We start from the raw sequence: 17,864 nt of genomic DNA on the forward strand, positions 1-17,864 counted from the left end.
TGAGAAAAAGAGTCAAAGTTGATGAAATCTTTGCGTTTTCTTTATGGCTGAACACTCTGGGTAAAATATGCGGGGTTTTTTGTCGCCGATACGATCGTGATTTGATTTGTGAAGGGCCCCCGAATTCAATTCAATTCAATTCAATTTTATTTCTATAGCAAGAAAAACACTCCCTTTTAACAGAAGAAGTCTCTGACAGAACCAGACTCAAAGATGTGCAGCTCTGCCTCGACCGGTTGGGGTGAATTACACCACCAAAATCAAAAACTACTTCATTCCAAAGCAAGGATAAGAAGTTTTTGATATAAATTGACATGTCACACTTTTTGAATTGACCTGAAATGAAAGAAAAGTCTGCTCGCAGCCTTTGCGATTTGCTAATTGCGTAACATCAAATTGCCATTTTCGAGAATCCTGCTGTCTTCTGTTCCAACGTCTGCTGGAGTGTTTGTGCCCAACAGCTGTCTCAGTTATTTGGCACTAATTATAGTCATGTAAACATCCTTATATTTACACTCTAGCAGTCAAACTGTGTGTAAATTATGCGTCTGATCACATGACTTTAATTAGTTTTCCCTGGTTTTTTTTGTTTGTTTTGTTTTAATTGACTTGAAAACAGACAGTGTGTCGTCAGGTGTAGAGGAGAACTTTCACAATTGTACATTTCTCAGTGTCCTGACATATTTGCACCAGCAGCTGTGTGGGTGAGGATGGTCAGCAGAGGACAGATTGTCTTGGACTGCTGCCACTGGTCAGATTACAGCCACACGAACAGGGAGAAAGGAAAATCCTCTAACGAACATCCCTGAAGCGTGTGGTTTTGTTCAGTCTGCGTCCACGCGGCGGTATTTTTCCACAATGCAATAACTTCTTTTCCCCGAGTTTGCGAGGTGTTTACATTTCTGTCTCTTGGCAGCGACTCTTTCTTTGCTGCTGGTGTTAACTGCAGGGATTCATGTTGTATTTGCAGGAACTGAGTGGGAGAAAGGGATTTAGTCTTTTTTTTCCCCTGTTTTGCATGATTTCAGTGGGTTTAGTGCTCCTGCAGCATGCAGAGATTTTAGGGCCAGTACATGAGAATTTGGGAGAATTGCAAAAGGTTTGTCTAATGTCGGCTTTTTATCCTCAATGAACTGGCATTTTGGACAACGGGTCTCGAAAAGCTGCCATCATACACTACCATTCTTGTCCTTATTTTTGAAGCAAAAGCACTTTTTTCAATTAATGTAACATTAAATGTTATAGCTGCAAACGCCTGGTTTAATGGAATATGTACATAGGTGTATAGAGGCTCATTTCCAGTGTTCTAATGGTACATTGTGTTTGCTAATCGCATTAGAAGGCTATTGGATGATTAGAAAACCCTGTTTTGCTGGTAGGGCAAAATTATTTTTTGAAAAAAAAAATCATTATTTCTAATCATGTCGGTGACTTTTAATGGACACACAAAACAATTGTATAGGTGACCCCAAACATTAGAACGGTAGTGGAGCTCCACATCTTCTTTGGTTTGGAGTTTGTACACAAGTTTCATGCACATGCTCCACGTCTTCTCTGTTTTTGTTGTATCTCTGTGGCAGCATTCCAGTGCCACACACACACACACAGACCTGGCATATATACTACAGCGTTTGGTCGTTTTGTGGGTTTTCTTGTGAACATGTGTAGAAAAATTCTGTTTCCCGTGAGGATATGGCCTTAGTGTTTTGTTCCTGTTTTGCATGATTTTGGTTGGGATTGCTCGACCAGCCTGCAGAGCCTTTTAGTCATATTAGTTTTCTCAGAGAGCAGGCAGGGATTTGACATCCTCAAGTCCTTCAAGAACAATTGCTCCTCATTTGTGTTTATCATAAGCAAATGTCAAATCTACAGCCGTGGGGGAAAACCTTGCAGGAGTTAATGAGCAGTGTTCTTTAGGCCGAGTTGAGCAATGGTACAATGAACATAACATTGTGATTACAGAAACCATAATTAAGTCCGTTAGGGACAAACCATGTAAAGGTCGTCCTTGTTACATATGAGACTAATTGAGAAAATGTACATGATATTTATTTCAAGACTTTCTGAGTAAATATTTCTTTCCTTCCTTACCTTAGAATATCTGCTGTCTCTTGTTCTGTTGTATTACTTGCAATAAATTTGGATGATTTCTGTACCTGAGGTTAGAATGGCCTCTCAATGATCATTTTCTTCTTCAGCACTTTGCTCAAAGGCCTCTTCACAGTTGTTGGCTGGAAAAAAAACAAGGTTTTGGACTTCACCAGGTGTTAAATGGGGCTGAGAGCACCTGAAGGTCCCATTAGATTTATTACTCTTGCTCAATGTCGGCTACGATTGGTTTCAACTCCCCTGGTGACCCTCGAAGAATGAGTAGCATAGATAATGGATGGCTTTGGCCACATGTGGAACTGATTCAAAGCATTTAGCGTACAAAGAAGTCTTGATTTGCACAAATGAAAGGGCTGGATATCTCCTCCAGTGATGAGGTCGGGATTTACAAATGAAATCATTATTTTGGGCCCTGCTACTCAGAAACCTCACCTCGCTTTTTAAAACCAAAATCACAGTTTACTTTAGACATGGGCAGCCCATGGCTAAGAGGAAAAGGAGGTTGACTTGTAACTGGAGGTTAGTCAGTAGTAAATTCACCATCACTAGAGACGAGACTTGCTCACTGTTTTCAGTCAACCTTTATTTTCATCATACTTTTAATTTTTTTTAAATTAACGGATTTGTCTGCCCTGTGTCTGTATTTCTTAGATTAGACTTTGTGTCATTTGAATTCTTCTTTTTAACCCTTACAACACAGAGCATTCCGGTAACAGTATATACAGAGGCTATAAGAGCGTCCTCTATCCTTTTTCTCACCACCTAGACAGCCTAGACAATCTGATTAAAATTTAATAATAATTATTTTCACCAACTTTATCTCCAAATGTTTAAAATCAGATTGAATTTGTGAAATTTGTGGAAATACACTCACAGTTTTTGTGAACAAAAAGAGAAGAAAAACCCTTGTATTTGTGTAGCTTCTGCACAACATAACAACATAACAATATATAAGAAGCCTGAATATGTGAGCTATGAACACACACCCCCAGGATGTCCATATAAGGAGTTGTGTGAGAATTATTCTAATAAATTACCAAGGGTGTGGTACAATACACAATGGTTAAATGTTATTTCCACAATTAGACGAATGATAGATGTGAAATATTGTGTTTTGATTTATGTTGATGTGACCTTAGGGGTCACTCCAGGAACTTTAAAATGTATTCCATGAAGTTGTATCCTATCTGCGATAACGAGTCAAGGTGATGTCATTTAAGTCATATATATGTCATTTTTACAACGTAAAATGCAGTGATATTGGGAATAATCGTGACGTTAAATCTTCCTATCGTGTCGCGCCTAATCTCCTCTTTGTATTCACATAGAGCTTCGACTGACTGCTTTCTTTGTTAGCGCTCTTGACGTTCTGGTGACATTTTCCATTCCAGATATCAAAGTAACTTGAAGGATGGATGCTGTAAAACAACAATATATCAACAAAGCAGGACACACACGCTCACGGACACATACACACACACACAGAGGAAAAAAATGTGTTTTGCAAGATTCACAAAGACAAATCAGACACGCGGAGACATTCCTACGTCCAAATATATGCATCACCCACAGCAGGAGAGAGAGAAGATTGCTGTAATTGTGCAGAGGGAGGGTGACAAGATTTACAACAATGTCTGTCTTTGTCTCTCACTCATTCACACACACGCATTCTTTATATAATAGCTCTGAGAAATGTGTTTAGGTCTTCAGAGTAAAAAATATTTGTGTCCTTATATTTGCATAAATATGAGATGAGGTGTTTACAGCGAGGTGGCGGGGGGGAAAAGGAGCCCTTTCAGTGTAATGTGCTTTTTAATAAAGACACAGGTTGCCAGATTGGGAGTGTCAGTGCATGTGGCATAAAGCTTCTTCTTCGGGTGATTTATGAGTGCACTGCTCGACTATTACATTACGGGCCCCGGTCCTATTCAGTGAGGGTGATAAGAGCAGCCCACCTCTGTGGAAACATTGCAGGTACAAATGGTTTTTTGTTTCAGTGGAATCTCGCTGCTTTCTGGATAAAGGAATTAGGTGTGTGGTGGAATCTAATCATGTTGTCAGCACTGCAGCTGTAGCTCGTCTATTAGGTTTTGCATCCGGTGTTTCGTCGTCCTTCAGAGTTTGCCGTCTGCGTTAAAGGAAACGTAGAAATGTTTGCATCTTTATTGAATTGCAGATTGTAAACATGGTTTTTATTGTGTAACCAATAGTGTGCGTCAGTTTATGCGTGCGTGAAGCAACCAAATGAAAAACAAGTTTTTATTTCTCGGTCCTCCGGAGGACTGCCTCAATTTACCCGAGAATGTTTTTTTTTTTTTTTTACTGCAAACCTGACAAGAATTTTCTGTGGCACTTTAGTGACAAACTGCTGGAGGTAAAGGTGCCAGTTGTGGTGGTTTCTTTCCACTTTGTGTGGGTTCTGGTAACTGGTTTTGGTGTATGCACCGAGAGAGACGGGGTAAGAGTTCACATGGCACGACGCCACATCTGAAAAGCCAGTTGTCAACCCCTGGTGGCGAGGAAAAACAACCCGACATCAGGCAGAGTGGTTCTGGAAAAAGGACGAGTCAGGGTCGCTTTCAATTAGCACAGCGTGCAGTCACTGCAGCGAACCACGGGGATTGAGAAGAGGGACGGGAGGTGGGGAGGTGGCCTTAGGGAAGAGGGAAGGAGAAAAGAAAGCAAGCGTGGTACAGAGGAAGATACAGAAAAACAGGTATTTTTTATTGTAGAATTAAAGTAGACATATTATACCCTATGTTTTTTAGGGGCAAAGCGGAGCATTGGTAATGTCTCATTGTGATGTAGCAATGAGTGCGAAAGTCAACATCGTGTTTTATCTCCTGTACTTAGACTGAGGCGGACCACAAAATGAGTCTTTTTTAATCTGCTTCAGCATTGACGTCATTTGTTTTAGGCCAATTGGTCGGACTGATTATGCCAGCAGTATTTTTGTCCAAACTCGGCCTGACCTTGTCCGATCCTGACAGGCTCAGGTGTCTACGCTCTGCAAAAACACAACATCACTGACAGCAGGTTTACACCAACTAGAAAAGATTCAGAATCTTCTAGATGATTAACCAAAAACAGTCCAGTAACGGCTGCTCAGCAGCAGCAGCAGAGCTGATGTTTGTCAGATGTGAAAGTCTGACTGATCTTGCCTCCCAGAAGGATGAAGGAGAGGAATTATTAATAACTCGTAATATTCCACCTGGTCCTGACAGCTCCTCAAGAACTCATTTGTGACTAGAAAGTGTAAAGATTCATCTTGATGTCACCAACGGTGATAGAGACCAATCTGCTTATAATTGGTCAGATAAGAAGACCAAATAAGCCTCATGTTGTGCATTCTTGGCAGTCCGGCTCACATTACTGATGATGTCAGAGTTGCGAGGCGGATACGGATCGAAAGATGCTTTGCAGAATAATAGGATTTCCCCCGCGATGTTGCAATCGGGCCAGTTCCGTGTCTTCGGAGAGCGTCTTCGAGATAAATCATTTGTTTACAGAAGTAAAGAATTGACACAGTTATTGCGCTAAACGTACCAAAGCGTTGCCGGAACCGTTCTCCCTGGAGGTTTGTGAGAGCCAGCAGAGCAGCACATCGCCACACTGCTCGCCATGGTCTGCTGCTGCTGCTGCAGAGGCAGGCTGAGACAAATAATGTGGCTCCCTTATTTGGGAGGCATTATCCACTTCCAAGTGTGAGGCTATTTATGTTGAGTGTGGGTTTGTGTAATTAGGGTGGTCATGCCAACGTGCCAATTAGTAGAGCACTCAGAAAGTCAGATATGCATGCCTGCCTCGCCACTTGTTGGGACGTGATTTGGACAGAAATAATTGCAGCTGTGATGTTGATACCAGTCTTGAATGAGTTTTTTTTTTTTTTCATCTAATGCCAGCTTTAACAAATTATTATATATAATAGAAGGATTTTCTTGACCAGTTGGAAATGCGTCCACAAAAGTTTTGAGGCGCTCTTATATTTAATTGAAACCAAGGATAATAAAAATGAAGTATAACTCCCACATAGACTGCCGCTTTAGTCCTGATCAATTCTACAATAAATCACGTCAAACAGAAACGCATCACATTCATCACGGCGGACATTATGCAGTCACACTAAGTGGCCGGTAATTGATTTTTAAGTGTCATTCTGAACTGTGGGCAAACAATTTAACTTTGAACTGAATTAGAACAATAATTAGTGTCTTACACATCATTTAAAGTTGAACAATAAACACATGCTGATGAATCTATGTGCACATTTATTGAGAAGTTCTTCGGACCGTACGTCACAGCTTTGGTGTGTGTTCTGTTCAGTCTTATTTCCAAAGGAACTGACTCTCCTAACACCTCCCTGCACACATTCATTCTACCAACACGGTCGTTACATCAAACCTGGAGAGCAATGGACCTTATTATGTCATGTTTTTCTGACAGCAGTAGCTAACAAGGCACAAACGTGTGTGTGACAAAGGGGAAATGGCATTAAAGTAGACATATTATACCCTATTTCTCCAAGTTAACCTAGTTCCCTGGTGTCCTAATGAACATAACATGTGTGACATGCTTTGGTCAAAATACCTTAAGGATGAAGCACCACAGCAGTTCAATCACAGCCCTGTTCAGAACGCTCACGTTTGTGTGCCTGTCTCTTTAAATGCAAATGAGACACAGGAAACTACGTCAGCGTCACTGAGGCTCCGGCAGCTAACAGCAGTTAGCATTTGGAAAAGCATCATTTGCTGACTCTAGCCAGGACATTGTTGTCATATATAAAATGTAAATCCTCTGAGGCTGGACGTTTGTGTAGAACTCTGTGCTGCACTGTGCAGCCAAGAATAGAACACTTTGCAGACTTCCGCTCTTCCAGATACTATTGCCCTGTCCTGCACTCTCATGTTTTTTAAGGGACAAAGCGGAGCTCCGCGAGACAACAATTCCAGGAATGTCTCATTGTGACGTAGCAATGATTGCGAAAGTCAACATGGCGTGTTTCATCTCCTGTTCCTACACTGAGGCGGACCACAAAAACATGACTGCTTCATCTTTTTTCACACTTTACCTACTCATAGGGCCTCCAGAGTCCCAAATCCATCCATCCATCCGTCCATCCATTATCTACCGCTTTATCCTCCACCAGAGGGTGGCGGGGGGTGCTGTGCCTATCTCAGCAGACATTGGGCGATAGGCGGGATACACCCTGGACAGTTCGCCAGTCCATCGCAGGGCCACATATAGAGACAAACAACCATTCACTGTTACCTACGGTCAATTTAGAGTGACCAATTCACCTTATCCCCATATAGAGTCCCAAATATAAGTATTAAAATGATTAAAAAGTTGATTTTGCATAATATGTCCCCTTTAAATGTGGTAAAGGTGTCTTTTCTTTTGCAATACACTGCTGCATTTTAGAGTTAACCGAGCAATTTATTAGTTACTTCATTCGTAGTCGGTTGGACTTTGATTGAATTTGTGTGTATTACAGACCATATTATCTGTTTTGTTCAGGAGAAAAATAGCATCTCTAATCTGAAAAAAGTTATTATTTTAAACACCCTCAGTGGATATTTTTTTTCTCCCCCTCACACTTGTCTGGCCCTCAGTATATTACGTTCTCGTCCTTTTTATAAAGACGGCAATTAATCTAATTAGTAATCAATCAGCCGTTGGGCCTCCCGCCTCCTCTGTGCTAATGGAGGATATGACAGGCCTGGACCTTACATTATTAATACCTCCATTCCTGGAGCCCAGGGCCCCCCTGACGCCTGCTGCCAGGGGCCATTGATCACTACCACTACCCACTGTGCACCACGAGGGAAATAACCAGAATAGTAGGAGGGGAAATATGATATGTCATTGTGTGTGTGTGGGGTGGATTTGTTCAGAGGGATTTAGGTATTTGAGTTTGGAAGGGTTTTGCCAACTGTGCTTAGGGGCAGTTGGGATGGATGCTCAAACTGAAAACCCCTAAAAGTGAGATGTTGGCTTGCTGATGCATGCAGTCTGCGGGGACGCTCCTGGTACACTGTGGTAGGAAATGAGGGATTGTATAAGTGGCGTTAATGGGAATTTTGTGCTCTGAAAAGCTCATTTGGTTAATGGGGCTCACCTCAAAACTATTATGGCAAGATCAGGGAGGCCTCTCTGTGGGACTATTTCTAGAAAATGAGATTAGAACTTATTGGCTGCCGCCAACGCTGAGGAACAATGATCGCCGTGTCGCAAAGAAACAATCACAGCAACATTATCCTTCATGTACCTGTGCGTTGTGCGAGCGCCCCCATTCTAATGGCCTCGGCGGCTGAAGTTACAAAGCCTGATAACAATGCCACGAGCTGATCTCATTCGCTAAAATCAATATTTGGAACCCTCATTTGAATGTGAAGAAAGAAACAACCTGCGGTACAGGACAGCAAATCCTTGTTGCTCATTGGTAACAGTTATCTTCCGCATCCAGCAGACAGACACAGAGTTCACCCTGTGTCCTACTTAACCCAATCTGCTGACCCTAATTTATCCAACGTCTCTGCCAGTGACTCTTAATCGTGTTGTTTATCCAGTCTGCACGTTGTTTTTTAAGGACATGGCAATAATTCAGCAGTATACATGTAGAACCTTAATAATCTATTGTTTGAAAATACTATCATTTGGAAACTGTTGAGCAATCATCACAATTTTCTAGACCCAACACTCAATGTAAATTATATAATTTCTTACAGGAACAGTCAGTTCATAAATTAAAGGAACACCTGTACAATTGAACGTTGGAGATTGAAGGCAATGTGGAAGAGAAAAATGTTGTATTGTCTTAAATACCCTTTGGTGTTCCTGAAGAGTTTATGGTCACAATAAAGAATGGACACACTTTTACACAAATAATGTTCACCTCTGATTTAAAGAATATTAAAGGATATGACTGAACAAAAACACTAACATCAAGGCCGTTCGCAAAACCAATTCGGGCTCAGTCTCTCAAAGTATCACGATTGATATCTATAAATCAAACATTTGTACAAATCATTCTTATGAAACGTCTGCTTTATATTGACCTCAGTATTACACTACTTTTTTTCAATGAATCATAAATACCCTCTGTACATTGTTCATGTGGTAAACGACTATTCTAGCTGCAAATGTCTGTTTTTTTAATGGAATATGTACATAGGTGTATAGAGGCCAATTTCCATTGTTCTAATGGTACATTGTGTTTGCTAATGGCGTTAGAAGACTATTGGATGATTAGAAAACCCTTGAAAACCCTTGTGCAATGATGTTAGCACAGCTGAAAACTGTTTTGCTGGTTCTTTGACGAAAGGGCAGCATTATTATTTTGAATAAAAATCATTATTTCTAATCTTGTCAATGTCTTGACTATATTTTCTGTTCATTTTGCAACTCTTTTGATGAATAAAAGTGTGACTTTTAATGGAAAACGCACAAAAATGTGTATAGGTGAGCCCAAACCTTTGAATGGTAGTGTATATTACAATGATGAATAACATCAACAATATCCTCCTGCCCAGTCCTGATTCAAGTATTAAAAAAACCCCAGCCGAGTAGAATATGTGTCGGTGACGACCTGTTGTCTCTTTTACTCTGACCCGATGGTGATATACAGCATCATCTGCAGCTGCCTCAGTTACCCCAGCATCACCCATGAAGCAGAATTTTTTTTTTTTCCCCTGTAGTCTTCTCGGGAGATATATCATTCATCGTCTTTGCTGCAAGCTCCGTCACATCTTTCTGAACTTTCCACAAACTTTTTTTTTTTCCTCTCCCCATTAGCCTGGAGCTCGGCTCGGCTCGGCTGTGCTCTCTGGGGACTCGTTCTCGGGGCACAGTCGGGGTGTAAAACCGCTGCAGCGCTGTCGTTAGCTCACCTCGGGAAACTGCGCTGTCATCCTTTACCCGGCCTCCCCTACACAGAAACTCCACAATTACACTGAGGAGAAGCGGTGACAGATGCACTTCCTGTAAAATTCCCCCCCCCCCCCCCCAAACAACACACACACAGTCTCTGATGACCAGTGGTGACTAATAGCAACTGGTCTATGGATTTCCTGTAACCAAGCTTGGCTCCTATTAAACAGACACTTTTTTAACCCTACACCCACATGGTGCTTTAAGTAGGATGGTGGGGGGTTGTGACCGCAGAGTGATTTCTCACATCTTTAGCCATGGATAAAGCATGTGCACTTCCCCGACTTGGTTGCTAAGCACAGCAGATAAGCCGCAGTGCGTTCCCAATCGCCTCCTGAATGAGGCAGCTGCTGTGATCCCGACGCCGCTGCCGCTTCACAGAGCCACGGAAGGCCTGTAAAAAAACAACTGCAGCCATCTGCAAATTAAAGCCGAGTGTTGCGACGGCTTTGGCATGCGATGACTTAACATGCGTGGCGTAAAGACGGGGAGGCGGGGCATTGCTTTAGACAGAATGTGGCGGCCGGTTAGTGGAAAGGGCCACTGTGAGAAATGACCACCAGGTCCAACTCATGGGTAATGGTCTGGTAGAGTAAAGACAGTGACGTAACCTCTGAAAATGTGTTTAAAGAGGGCGAGCATCCCTCCATTAGCCGCGAATGTTTGTGGTCACCAATACAATTGTTTTCCATTAAAAGTAACACTTTTATTCATCAAAAGAGTTGCAAAATGAATTGAAAATATAGTCAAGACATTGATAAGATTAAAAATAATTATTTTTATTCAAAATAATCATTTTGCCCTATCGTCAAAAAACCAGCAAAGGGTTTTCTAATCATCCAATAGCCTTCTAACATGATTAGCAAACACAATGTACCATTAGAACACTGGAAATTGGCCTCTATACACCTATGTACATATTCCATTAAAAACCAGACGTTTGCAGCTAGAATAGTCGTTTACCACATGTATAGAGTGTATTTCATTTAATGTTATATTCATTGAAAAAAAAGTGCTTTTCCTTCAACAATAAGGACATTTCTAAGTAAACCCAAACTTTTGAGCAGTAGTGTATGTCAGAGTGGACTCCTTGAAGGAATCTGGCGTCACAATCTTACGACAAATCACTGAGAGAGAGAAATTGGCTGTTGGCTGTTCTGCCCCTCTGTGGAAAAGTTGCATCCCGTTCCATCATTGGTAACAACTGCCTGTGCTGCAGAGTAACATTAGTCTCTTTTATTTTATGTTTTACATTTGTCGCCTATGAACCGAATGTCTGCTGTAACTCGGTGACATGGAGATAAAAACTACATCTTTATTGATTTTTAAGCCGACGTCATTTCTGCTGCTGTTCATAATAAACCTTCCCAATATGACTCAGTCTAATGAAATATGCCATGTTGTTATGATAACGTGTTCCGAGCGCCCACACACGGTTTACCATAAGCACGGGGCAGCTTTAACCTCGCCGTGAGTTTTATCTTCTGGAAGACGGCGGCTGACTCTCCTTGGAAAGGCATGGAGAGCGTGGGAGGAGGTTTGGATGCCGTAAAATGAATAATCATGACCCACATGGCACATTTACATTGGCTGTCCATATATGTAATGTGATATTATTAATGGCTTTGATCACGTACAGCGAAAACGATTCACATGAATATTCCGCCGTTATCTCACATGCAGCTCAGCGGCCGTTGCCGTGTTGCTTGTAACTCGGCACATCTGGCTCTATTTATGGCCTCTGTGCTTGTGTTGGCTGTGGTGTTATGACAGCAGAGTGACTGAGGAGATTACACTAAGAGGACACAGTCCCCACCCCCCCACATGGGCCCTGTAGGTCAGTGGCCCCATTTTAAACCAAAAGAGGGAAAAAAGCGAGATGCACACGCAGACCCCTGAGGGTTTTCAGCAGAGCAGCTGCTCCTATTGTCTTGTTTTTTTCCCCACCCTTATGTTTTATTTTTCTGTTTCCACAGGAAGTTTGTTGACTGAGGACTGAACGTTTGCAGAGGGAGAGCCTCACAAGGGGGCCTCGGTCCCCATCATCACCACCCAGCTCCTTCCTAACTTCTGCAGCTCTTTCGCTGAGGTCATTTCCTGACAAGACGTGGGAGGAGCCCTGCAAGACCCCGCGGATCGGGAAGGCCGTTCAGCGTGACAAACAAGAACCTGTCTGTGAGTCCGCTCGTGATTCCTGTTCTTCTTGATGTGCTTTTGCATGTACTTCAGTGACCTTTTTGTTTTGCTCTGTTTTGCTTTGTTGTGGTTTATTATGTTTTGTGAAGACAAAAAAATACCATTTACAAGACAATCAGTGCAACTCTGCTAGTGTCCCCGTAAATTCCCTAGAAAACCACGCAAATACTAGGACCACAAACGTATTAGCGATGCATGACGTCACCTCTTCTTTAGGGCTTTTAAAGAAGAAAATTCATTTTGCATTTCACTTCATGAATGAGGAAGTAAAGCTTCTTCGTTCTTAGATGCTTTGAAATTCTCTTTTGAGTGATTATGAAAGAGAAGAAAACCCACGTCTGGAACAGTCGTAGTGTGTTTCCGACGCGGTTGAACAGCCACCGCGTTAAATTCACACTGATAAGTGGACTTATCAGCTTGGAAAAAATGGATCAAGCAGAGCTCTAAATATTGTATAAATGTTTGAAGGAGTCTCGGTCACATTAAGCTCTTGTTGTTTTCTGTATTTTTCTCTCTGATTTCCTCAGAAATTAAGGATATTGTGTTCATTTTACGACAGAAGATACTAAATGACCTTGGTAGCATTGGTATTTATCGAAATCATTTTTTTTCTATGTTTCTGTAATGGTTCAATACACCAGTATGTAGAAGCTCTTTAATAACCGAAATTGTATTTTTAATCCTAAATATATAAATATTATTATCTATGTATTTTTTACATTTATTATTTTACAAAACATATACAAATATAGTAAAGTGCATTATTATTTCTTCATATAAGATGTCAAGTTATAGTAAACTAACAATAAAATAATAAACTTTTTTTTAGTGCACGTTGAATGTTAGGTTTGATTAACTTCTGACTTCTCGGAGGAGAAGCCCAAATGAGTTGGCTCAAATTTGGCGACGAAAAGGGGGGAATTCAGTTTGTAATTTAGTAAAAAAAATTATAGCATAATAACCTATAAACAACACAAACTCTACATGCTTCCTTTTGTTTTTACATTTAATGCAGTCTACCGCCTTATCCTCCACCGGAGGGTCACGGCATATACATATACATATATTTCATTTTATATATAAAAACACATCTACCTGTTCTCCTGTGGCCGTATATGAGGATATAGCAATTGCACAGATAGAGTACAGATGGTTATTAAGATGACTGCAGCGGGAAATAATGACACAATTGTCTCCTGTGTTTTTAAGCCTACGTAGTGCAAGGCTCACCACAGCATAGTCACTTAATGACTCTCCCATCACACTCATACCTGAGTGCGGGGGTTCTGAAGTGTGTTATTCCCCCCCCCCCGCACCCGAAGCTGCTGCTTCACACAATCAGGTAAACAAGGGTTTCTGTCCCCGTGAGCTCTCGCTCGCAGCCATTCAGCAGTTTGAACGCTCACGTCGGACTATCTCTTCATTCATGCCACTTTCAAAGGGCCCACTATTGTGCCCGTGATCCCTCTTTTGGCCGACTGTGCATATGTGCGTCGCGGGGGTCATTGTCGTGTATTCTGTGTCAGTTATAAAGTGAACAGAAGCCCACAGCTCGGTGCTGACAGCCCCGGGAGGGGAAACAATACGCGATGGTTTGTTTAGAAGGTTGACTATGTAGGATCGAGGTTGTGATGCCCGGATCCCTGGCAATCGCGGTGGCACAAGAGGGCCCTGATGGGAACAGCCATTTTCTGCTTGTCATTACCGATGACACAAAGACGTATCAAAAGGGGGGTGAAATGGGACAGAACGGTAGTCGCTGCGGGTGCACAGGCGTGAAACGCGATCAGACCGCCGAGTTGAATGGAGGTGTTATTGTGCCAAAAAAGCAGGAGAGAGGGATGGAGGCAGAGAGAGAGTGGCATTGCTTTCATATCTTGTCACCCACTCTCTTGACAATGCAGACACTGTGTTCTTCCCACTGGAGAATGATGACGAGTTTGATGCATAGTTTGCATGCATGAGCATTTGTTCGTGGCCCACATGCTTCTTGAATGAAGGGATCTTTTTGTACGAAAACATAACATCGGAATCATTTTTCCTGCTAATGTGGTGGAGAACCATTTTGTATTTTTATTTTTTTTTTAACAAAGCTTGAACCCTGTTCTATGCCCTCATCACGTCTCTGCAGGAACCCTGTCATTAGCGTCTGCCTTGTTCAGCAACCGTATCGAGAAAACATAATGGCAAAATGCTAAATGGGACTGCATTAATACAGTGCTTGTCGAGTCTATGGACCAATAAAAGCTCTTTACAATGCACTGTACATTCCTGCACATTCACACACTGATGGCGCAGCATCAAGAACACTTAATGGCTCAGTGTCTCGCTAAAAGGGCTGTTTTATAAATGTACTTTATTTATGTGATTTTATACGTCTGGTCTGTTCTATTTGTTCTAAAGAATGGATACCCCGGCCTGTGACATTTGGTGACTGATGGGTAGGCCATATTGACTGAGCTAGCTGACCTGACATAGGACTCGTATTATACCCTAATTCTCCAAACGAGTTCCCTGTTGTCCTAATGAACACTTTGGTCAAAAAACATCAAGGATAAAGCACCATAGCCGTTCAATCACCCTGCTTTTTGAGTTTTGATTTGCTGTCTCTTTAAATGCAAATGAGACAAATGGGAATCCTCTGAGGCTGGAAGTTTGTGTAGAACTCTGTGCTGCACGGTGCAGCCAAGAATAGAACATTTTGCCGACTTCCGCTCTTCCGGATACTGTTGCCCTCGCCTGCACTCTCGCGGTTTTTAGGGACAAAGCGGAGCTCCGTGAGACAACAATTCCAGGAATGTCTCATTGACGTAGCAATGAGTGCGGAAGTCAACATCGCATGTTTTATCTCCTGAGGCCGATTAATCTTTTTCCACACTTTGCCTACTCATAGGGCCTCCAGAGTCTCAAATATAAGTATTACAATAATTAAAAAGTTGATTTTGCATAATATGCCCCCTTTAAAAGTATTGATGCATTTTCTGTCCATGTTGGTTCTGACCTGTTCAGTGCTAGAGCCTGTTGACTATGAGTAAAAAGTAGAGTTGGTGGCATGTTCTTTTTTTTTTGTCCGAGTCAATTAAGCTCTTAAAGAATAAAAATGGGACAAAAATGAGGGCAAACTCCTGCAATAAGTTGCCACATGTAGAGAGTTTTGAGGTTTGAAGAACACTTGACTAACCCTCGTTTTAGTATAAATCGAGCTGTGGTGCAGAAAGTACGACCCTGGCCTTAGCTTGTAATACAGTAACCAGTACACATGTTGGGCTAGGGTAAGGTTTGCTTAGTTTTCTGTTGTGTTTTCTCTAATTATTGCAAGCACAAGTACATGGTTTGTATCTGCGCCTGGATCAGCCCATTTTTATATTCATCGATTCGCCCTCTGATAAACTCCAGTTGACCTCTCTCGCTGCCATCTTTGTCTTTGCTCTTATTTTTGTCCTCCTTCCTTTTCCCCCTCTTTCTTCGAGTCGGGCTCGGTGTTAAATGAGGGCAAGGCCACACTTGGATGTGCTGCGACAAATTGGCACAGAGGAAGCAGATGGCGACGGGGAGGAGACTGGTTGTCATGCCATTTGCTGCAGCGACGTGAATTGATCTCTGTGCCGCAGAGCAAGCCCACACGCTCCACTTGTGTAATCCTGACTTTCCTTACCCCCAGTGCACACACACCAGCGAACTATAGCGCACATGCCATCCTACATCAGCCTTCCGTTCCCATTAGTATCAATGATGGGTGCAGTGGAGGCGCTCGCTAACTGTCACAGGCTCTCTGCTTGGCTCCGCTTGGAGAGGCGAGGGGATGCTGAGGGATTTTTGACAGCGAGACGGAGCTCAGACTAATGGTAGGCTGGTGGGAGTCTGGGAGCTTTAACACCCAGCCTACTATAGAGACACATACCATCACTGATGTATTGTACATGTCAACAGGCTGTTCTATTTACAGGTCCCTGTTGTCTTAACAATGTTTACCCATGTGGCTTTGGTACAGGTTGCCTAAAATCCCCCATGGGTGTTTCTCATTGCAACATAACGTCTGGTAAGACCGAGGTTTGTCTTACAGGACTGGCACTGCTCATTAGGCCGTGGCTCGAGGATGTGGAAATGTTCCCCAAATGGGTTTTTTCTTCACAGTTGAGCAGGAATTATAAGGAAAAAAAAAAAGAACCTTTATTACTGTGCAGCAGGAAGCGGTCGAGATTAGAATTGATTTTATTGATAGCAGTGCTATTATTAATTCTGCACATCAGTCTGACTTGTTATTGATTTCTTTCATGGTTTATTATTAGTGCGGCGCTAACGGTGTCAACGTTTACACATGCCGCGTTTCCATGACGACTGACCGGAAAAGACACACGTGACGTCATGTTTAAGTCACCGGAGTCCAGGCACCGTTTACCAGTTAGCTCCGTTAGCGCCTTACAGTTGAACTGCATTGTTCTGTTTATTCAACGAAAAGAGCAGCACCACAAATAACCAGCATACCTGTGTACTGCGTATGTGTACCTCTGTTTTTAGAGTTTAGCGTTACTTCAGAGTCTCAAAGTTGATTGTAATGAGAGGTTGCCATGTCAGATGAGATTGCCACAGCAACTCCCCGCGACCCTCCTGTGGAGGATGAAGCAGTAGAAGATGTATGGATGGGTCATTTTGGACTTCTTGTGGTGTCTGTAACAGAAGAAGAGGCTCAGTTAAGAGTGGTTGATGCTCAGGTTGTTTTTCCCTCTAGCTACAGCTCACAAATGTTTTTTTCAGACGCCTCGCACACAGGTCGTCAGTAGATGCTAACAAGGAAGTTCTCGCTTTTGTGATATATTTTGTGCCGGGAGATATGAATTGAAATATTCTTGTCAAAGTCACAGGTGAAAGGTCAACCTGCTAAATACACAGAAGGGAACACATTTTCATAATCAAATTCGTTGGATTCTGGAAAAACCTGTTTCCAAAAGAACTTTTCGTCTATGTAATTGGAAAAACTACATTGAGCTACTTTGCATTGAATTTTTTTTTTTCTTAAGTCTGCAGAGTCATCACTGCCTGGTCTGGCTTTTAAATTACTTGTCAACTGTAAAAGGCAATTCAAGTATCTAATTTAAATTAATTGGAAATAATCAATGTTGGTTTATAATTTGTTTCCACCAAACACGCTCAGCACCAGCGCCTAGCTATAGTTCCCCTAAAAGCAAGTGCACTCATTCACAGAGCAGAGTGGAAACATCCTAATGGCCTTTTCACTGTCTCTCAATAAGATCCAGAGAACCCTAACTGCACTTCACTGGAAAATAATATAAAGCCCATTATGAAACACTTCATGTCTCATATAGTCTTATTCTAGTGCATAGCCGCTGTCAGTGAAATACTTTAGCTTAAATAATCAATCAATACATCAAATATCTTTCTCGGAGAAACTTATTCATACAACTATTTATCCAATCACAATTCCCAGATGGATAAGATGATGTTCTCTGCTGATAAAAAAAAAAAGACATGAATAGTATTTCTAAGATCTAACAGCTCGAAGTGGAAAACAGATGCTGGCACAAATCAACAAATGATTAAATTCTAAATTATTTTTATTTTATTTATTTTTTTTCAATGGTGAGCCTTCATTTAAATGAATGATAATAACA

General features: G+C 41.8%; 1 protein-coding gene across 1 annotated transcript in view; it reads left to right on the forward strand.

Moving 5' to 3' along the window:
• sema6cb (semaphorin 6Cb) overlaps positions 1-17,864 on the forward strand; it is a 191,920-nt gene that overhangs the window by 63,944 nt on the left and 110,112 nt on the right. The window contains exon 3 of the mRNA XM_083895548.1: positions 12,015-12,213. The gene's annotated coding sequence lies outside the window, so the exon portion shown is untranslated. The remainder of the gene's footprint in view (positions 1-12,014; positions 12,214-17,864) is intronic.

This window comes from Microchirus variegatus, assembly GCF_963457635.1.
Source record: "Microchirus variegatus genome assembly, chromosome: 1".
NCBI lineage: Eukaryota > Metazoa > Chordata > Actinopteri > Pleuronectiformes > Soleidae > Microchirus > Microchirus variegatus.